We start from the raw sequence: 7,625 nt of genomic DNA, 5'->3' as shown, positions 1-7,625 counted from the left end.
TCAACAGGCAAATGACATGACTTGCCAAAGACAAGTTGATAGGGAGACATACCAATCGGAGTTTTGTAGGCAGTGCGATACGCCTAAAGAGCATCATCTAGGTGCTTCGCCCAATCCTTCTTGTTGGCCACACTTTTCTCCAAAATTTGCTTGATCTCTCGATTAGCCAATTCCGCCTGCCCATTAGCTTGAGGATGATATGGAGTTGTCACCTTGTGCTTTACCCCATACTTTGCCAAAACGCTTGCTAGCAGCTTGTTGTTGAAGTGCGAACCCCCATCACTAAGCAACGCTCTCGGTGCTCCGAATCGAGTCAAAATATTCTTTTGCAAGAATTTAATGACTACCTTTGAATCATTGGTGACAGTCGGGATCGCCTCCACCCATCTAGACACATACTCCACCGCAAGCAATATATAGGAAAAACCACAAGAAGAAGGAAAAGGACCCATGAAGTCAATTCCCCAAACATCAAATAGCTCTACCTCAACAATGATGTTTTGTGGCATCTCATCCCGCTTGGTAATGTTGCCCATGCGTTGGCATCGATCACAAGACTTCACGAAAGCATGGTAATCTGCAAAAATTGAAGGCCAATAGAATCCACTATGATTTATCTTCATGGCAGTGCGGTTGGCAGCAAAGTGGCCTCCACTAGGTGAGCTATGGCACTCCTCAATGATCTTCGGCCATTCATGCTCCCGAACACATCGCCGAATAAAGCCATCGGCGCATCTCCGGTATAGGTAAGGATCCTCCCAATAATAAAACTTGACATCATGAAGGAACTTCTTCTTTTGATAGTGCGACAACCCCTCGGGAAGAGCACCAATAACCAAGTAGTTGCTATAATCGGCATACCATGGATCCTTAAATAGCACTGCCCAAATCTGCTCATCGGGAAAAGACTCATTAATGGCCATCTTCGGATCATCCCCCTCAATCGGATTCTCCAATCGAGACAAGTGGTCAGCTACCACATTCTCACATCCCTTTCGATCTCGGATCTCCATATCAAACTCTTGCAGCAATAAGATCCAACGAATCAAGCGGGGCTTGGAGTCCTTCTTCGTGAACAAGTAGCGGATGGCGGCATGATCAGTGTAGACAATTGAATGAGTTCCAATCAAATAAGAACGGAACTTATCAAAAGCATACACCACAGCTAGCAGCTCCTTCTCCGTGGTAGTGTAGTTCATCTGCGCAGAATCCAAAGTTTTACTTGTGTAGTAAATTACCTTGAACAGCTTATCTCTCTTTTGCCCCAACACAGCTCCCACGGCCCAATCGCTAGCATCGCACATCAACTCAAATGGGGCACTCCAATCCGGCGTGATCAAAACTGGCGTAGTGGTTAGTGCAGCTTTCAACTTCTCAAAGGAGACGAGGCACTCATCGGTGAAGACAAACTTCACATCCTTCTCTAGCAAAGCACAAAGCGGCTTGGACAGCTTGGAGAAGTCTTTGATGAAGCGCCTATAAAATCCTGCATGCCCAAGAAAGCTCCGCACCGATTTCACAGAAGTAGGAGACGGTAACTTCTCTATAGCCACGATCTTAGCACGATCCACCTCTAAACCTTGGGCAGAAACCTTATGCCCCAAAACAATGCCTTCTCGAACCATGAAGTGGCATTTTTCCCAATTGAGCACTAGTGCCGTCTCCTCACAACGCTGCAACACTTGAGCAAGATTGTCCAAACAATTATCAAAGGAGGAACCAAAAATAGAAAAGTCATCCATGAATACCTCCATAATGTTTTCAATCAACCCATGGAAAATCGCCATCATGCAGCGTTGAAAAGTGGCAGGAGCATTGCAGAGACCAAAAGATATCCTCCTAAAAGCAAAAACGCCATAGGGACAAGTAAAAGCGGTCTTATGCTGATCCTCCGGGGCTATCATAATTTGATTGTAGCCCGAGTACCCATCCAAGAAACAATAGTACTCATATCCTGCCAAGCGGTCAAGCATCTGATCAATAAATGGCAAAGGAAAGTGATCCTTACGTGTGGCTGCATTCAAAGCTCGATAGTCAATGCACACGCGCCATCCTGTGACTAGCCTTGTAGCTATAAGCTCATCTCTCTCATCCTTAACCACAGTCATGCCTCCCTTCTTAGAGACAACTTGAGTTGGGCTCACCCACTCACTATCAGAGATGGCATATATGATTCCTGCATCTAACCACTTGAGCACCTCCTTTCTCACAACTTCTTACATCGCCGGATTCAAACGTCGCTGCGGCTGCACCTTAGGTTTGTATTCCTGCTCCAATAAAATACGATGCATGCAAATAGAAGGACTAATTCCTTTGATGTCAGAAATAGACCATCCTATAGCAGATTTGTATTTCCTCAAAACTCGCATCAACTTCTCCAACTCCAACGGAGATAAATAAGCAGACACAATAACAGGAAACGTTTCATTCTCACCCAAAAATTGGTACCTCAAGTGCTTAGGAAGCGGTTTCAGCTCAAGTTTGGGTGCAGCTGCAGCTGCAGCTGGCGCAGGAAACTCAGCTCCTTTTTCCGTGGACTTGCTTCCCCCATCAACAGGTTTGTGAATATCCATGTAAGGCACAGAATCGATGGGATGGCTCTCTACGGCCTCCAGCTCTGCAATATAATCTAAAATCTCATCACACGCCTCATCAAGATCGGAATAAGGATATAAGGACTGTGTGATGCACTCCTCCAAAGGATCATCTACAGCTGCAGGAAAATCCACTATAGTATCAATTAGGTTGCAATCCTCAACTTGCGGCTCAGCTGGCTTCTTCATCGCATCATAAATAGACAACGTCATTTTCTCATTATTGACACGGAAAGTCAGATCTCCCTCCTGAACATCTATCAACGCACGGCCCGTAGCTAGAAACGGACGCCCCAAGATCAATGGAGTATTCTTGTCCTCCGGCATGTCCAATACTACGAAATCTGCAGGAAAGATAAACTGCTCCACCTGCACTAGAACATCCTCCACAACTCCTTTGGGATAAGTAAGGGAACGATCTGCCATCTGCAAAGCGATAGATGTAGGCTTGATTTCTCCAATCTCCAACCGGTTGAAAATAGAGAGAGGCATCCAATTGATGCTTGCCCCTAAATCACACAGAACATGTGAGAAATTCTGCCCTCCAATCACACAAGCTATAGTAAAGCTGCCAGGATCCTTCTGCTTCAATGGTAGCTTTCTTTGTAGCACAGCACTGCATTCCTCAGAAAGATTGATCGTCTCATATTTCCCCAACTTCTTCTTGTTGGAGACTGCATCCTTGAGGAACTTGGCATAGCCTGGCATATCTCTCAAAGCATCAAGTAAAGGAATATTAATGTGAAGCTTTGAGAATACCTCCATAAACTTGGCTAACTTCTCATCCATCTTTGGCTTTGCCAGGCGATTCGGGAAAGGCGCTACAGGCTTGTACTCTGGCCTGGGAAACGTAGGAGTAGGATTGGGCTCCTTCACAGCAGCAGAACTCGATGCCTTAGAAGTAGGCGGCGAATCGCAAACAATCGTCTCCAAATCATCCTCCTCAATGATCTCTACACCTTTTTCTTTTCCATCCTGCAGCTCTGGATGATTCTGATACTGAGTCCCGCTCCTTAGATGAATCGCATTACACTGATTTTTAGGATTGATTTCAGTGTTGCTAGGAAACTTTCCTGGTGTGTGCTGCGCAGCTGCTTGGTTGGCAATTTGACCAACTTGAGTCTCCAAAATCTGCACTTTTTTGGACAGTGATGAAACATGATTTCCTATTTGACTCACTTGGGTCTCCATGTTGGTCTTCCACGCACCTACATTCGTTTCCAAACCACCTATCTTTCCCAACACCTGCTTCATCATGTCTTCCATCAAATCTTTCTTTTGCTCATTGATAACTCTAGACACAGAAAATCCAGGTGGAGGCTGCAATGCATTGTTCGGATTGCCGTAAGAAAGGTTTGGATGTGGGCGTGCTTCTGGCTGGAATTGCTGAGGACCCTGCTGAAACTGTTGATTTCTGCCATACATTCCTGGCTGTCCTCATTGGAAATTCCCATAATTTCTGCCATTCACAAAATTTACATCTTCCATGACTGACGGATCTATCACAGCTTGCTCAGGACGTCCAACATTCAACTCACCAAGTTTTGTAGTCAACTCCGCCAGCTGTGTAGCCATTGCTGACTGCTGCGTAGCCATCGCTGCTTGTTGAGTAACCATTGTTGCAATAGGATCAGAACTGGAAGCAGCTGCAACCTTCTTCAATTGTATTCGCTCAGATGGCCATTGGTAACTTGTAGAAGCCATACTATCAATAATGTTCCATGCATCAGAGCTGCTCTTCTGAAGTAGAGAGCCACCTGCAGCTGTATCCATGTGCATCCTTGTACGCTCCCCGCAGGCATTGTAGAACATTATCACTAGTGTGCCTTCATAAAATCCATGGCTTGGGCACTTTCTGAGCTTCTCCTGATACCGCTCCCAAGTCTCCGCTAGCTTTTCTCCATCGTACTGTTGAAACTGCACGATGTCCATCTTCAACTTCAATGTAAGGCCCGGCGGATGGAACTTGCGTAGGAATGCATGAGCCAAGTCCTCCCACACGACATTATTTCCCAGCTGCAGCGTATGATACCACGACTTCGCCTTATCCCGCAGTGAAAAGGGAAAAAGACGAAGACGGATAATGTCATCAGGGACACCATTCATCTTCACCGTGCTACACAGCTCCAGGAAATGCGCCAGGTGCGCATTAGGGTCTTCGATCGCCTGTCCACCATATTGGCTCTGTTGGACCATCGTGATTAGACCCGTTTTCAGCTCAAAGTTGTTGACGTTCACTCTTGGGGGCTCCTGATACACATACTGTGGTATGAACGCTTCATTGATTGCTGGTTGTTTCTGAGACTCTCTCGTCTCCTGTGCATCAAGCAGCTTCTTCAATTGCTCTTGCAGAGCTCGAATTTGGATTTGCTCAGGAATAGCCATCGTATCTGCCTCAAATTGATCGTTCTGCTTCTTTAGATTGCGCAGGGTCTTGTTGATTTCAGGGTCAAACTCAACGAGAGGATTCCCGTGAGATCGTGTGTTCATATGCAACCTACAGAAACAGCAAAAAGATCAGAAAAGAAAAATAAAAACAATAAAAAAAAAACTTGCAGTACTATAAAGTCCTATTGGAAATATTAAAGCAAAATCTAAACAGTCCCCGACAACGGCGCCAAAAAGTTGATCACTATTTTATTAGCAACAAAAATACCGCAACTAACACGGTGTAATCGTAGTATAAACAGCAATCGGATATCGTATCCACAGGGACTGTAAGACGAAATCACTCTATCTATCTCCTACACAGACTCTCACAATATGCAAGTAAAACGATTATGAAGGTGAATATTGAACTAAGATTAAAACGCAATTAACAATAATTAAAAGCACGTAGGAAAATTCGAATAATAAAGACAACTGATCCTAGGGTAGTAAATTCATTAACTAAATCCACATAATAAATCCATTAATCCTATGTACCAGTTTAATCCAGTTATGATGAGAGATCACTAAATTAATCAATTACTCTCGCTAGAGCAGCAACGATCGTAGATTAGTAAATTATCTATCTCCGTTAGGTCTCAAGAAAATCTACTAACTCCCAATAGCTCCTAAGAATAGCTCCCTATGATTCACCTATCTCCGCTAGGTCTCAAGGTTAAAATCATATCATACATTCCTGAATCCGCTAAACAGTTATCTCCGCTAGGTCTCAAACCGAATAGCTAAACATGCAAACTATTGATCAGATAATTCACAAGAATTTAAGCACCAGGAATTATGAATCATAAACTGGAAGGCACAAAGGTATTAACAAATAAATCACATAAATTCAATCAACTATTTACAAACCCTAGAATCAGCTAAAGGAAACTAGCCAGACATGCTAAAATAAAACATAAACATAATTAAATAGAATGCAATTATAAAAACTAAATTGTATAAAAACCGAATGAAAAACGATTGTAGCGGCTTGAATCTTCAGTCTTGATCCAAGCCTTGAAAACTAGAAAGCAATAAAATTCTAAAGCTAGAAAACTGAAAAATAAAGTCTGGGAACCCTAGATAGGTCAAAAGATGACCTATTTATAGCTTTAGGGTAAAACAGAGAGTTCTAATTCGAAAATAATACTGAAAAACGGAAAATTCCGCAAAACCGGACGTCCGGCGACCCGCCCGGTGAGCTATCCGGCGATCGCCGGCTCTAGCATGAAAATCCTCCACTCGGCGGCGATCGCCGCCTACAATCCAACGTCCCAGAAGTCTCGGCGACCGGCCCGGCGATCGCCGGCCAGGTCGCCGGATGCAGTGCAAATACTCCTCTTCGGGCGGCGATCGCCGCCCAGATCGCCGGCTAGGTCGCCGCCCAGCCGCTGTATGATCTGTTGCCTCGTTTTTCATGCCCTTCGAGCTCGATTCTTCGATTCTTTCACCCGGTGCACTCCTAACTCAACTTTTGATTCTTCATTGTCTAACTTTAGGTGAAGCTGGCGAAGTCACTACCTCTTGTTGGACTTCTCCAACTTGCTCGACTGTCCTTTCATCTTCGAATTGTGGGATGAAGGTGAAGTCACCACTGGGATTAAAATCCCATACTCCTTCTTCGTCGAACTCCACATCTCGACTTATCACTATTTTCTTGGTATTTGGATTATATAACTTATAGCCTTTAGAGTTAGAGTCGTACCCGATAAAGATGAATGCTTCGCTTTTATCGTCGAGCTTCTTCCTTCTCTCATCTGGTACATGCACGTAGGCTTTGCTCCCAAATACCTTTAGGTGGGAAATTCCTGGCTTTCTCCCGCTCCAAGCTTCTTGTGGAGTCATTCCCCACACGCTCCTTGTCGGCGATCGGTTGGACAGGTACACCACGCACGCCACTGCTTCGGCCCAAAACTCTTTAGGCAGATTCTTCATCTTTAGCATGCTCCTCACCATCTCCATAATTGTTCTGTTCTTTCTTTCCGCCACACCGTTCTGTTGGGGAGATCTTGGAACTGTCAGTGACCGTCGAATTCCATTTGCTTCGCAAAACTCTAGAAACTCCCTTGACGTGAATTCTTCACCTCGATCGGACCTTAGGGCCTTGATTTGTCGTCCGCTCTCCTTCTCGACGGCAGCTTTGAATTTCTTGAATGCATCAAATACTTCTGACTTCTGCTTCAAGAAATATACCCATGTTTTTCTAGAAAAGTCATCAATGAAGAGCAGAAAATAATTATTTTTACCGAGGGAGCTTGGATTTATTGGCCCACACACGTCAGCATGAATCAACTCCAATGACTTTTGAGCTCTTGAGCTTGACTCCTTTGGGAATGGCTTTCTGAACTGCTTCCCGAGTAGACAACCTTCGCAGAGTTGATCGGGATGCTTGATGGATGGTAAACCTCTCACCATTTCTTTCTTTGATAACAACTCCAAACCACCAAAGTTCAAGTGCCCAAACCGAAGATGCCACAACCAAGACTTATCTTGGTAACACGCTTTCAGGCATTTTGCCATGTCATTTCGAATATTCAATAAGAACATTCTATTTTAGACATTGGCACCTTGGCAATAAGATTATTTTTGCCATCTCTTATTGAA

The sequence above is a fragment of the Salvia miltiorrhiza genome, chromosome 5 (assembly GCF_028751815.1).
Source record: "Salvia miltiorrhiza cultivar Shanhuang (shh) chromosome 5, IMPLAD_Smil_shh, whole genome shotgun sequence".
Taxonomy (NCBI): domain Eukaryota; kingdom Viridiplantae; phylum Streptophyta; class Magnoliopsida; order Lamiales; family Lamiaceae; genus Salvia; species Salvia miltiorrhiza.
Note: the sequence above shows the minus strand (reverse complement) of the source record.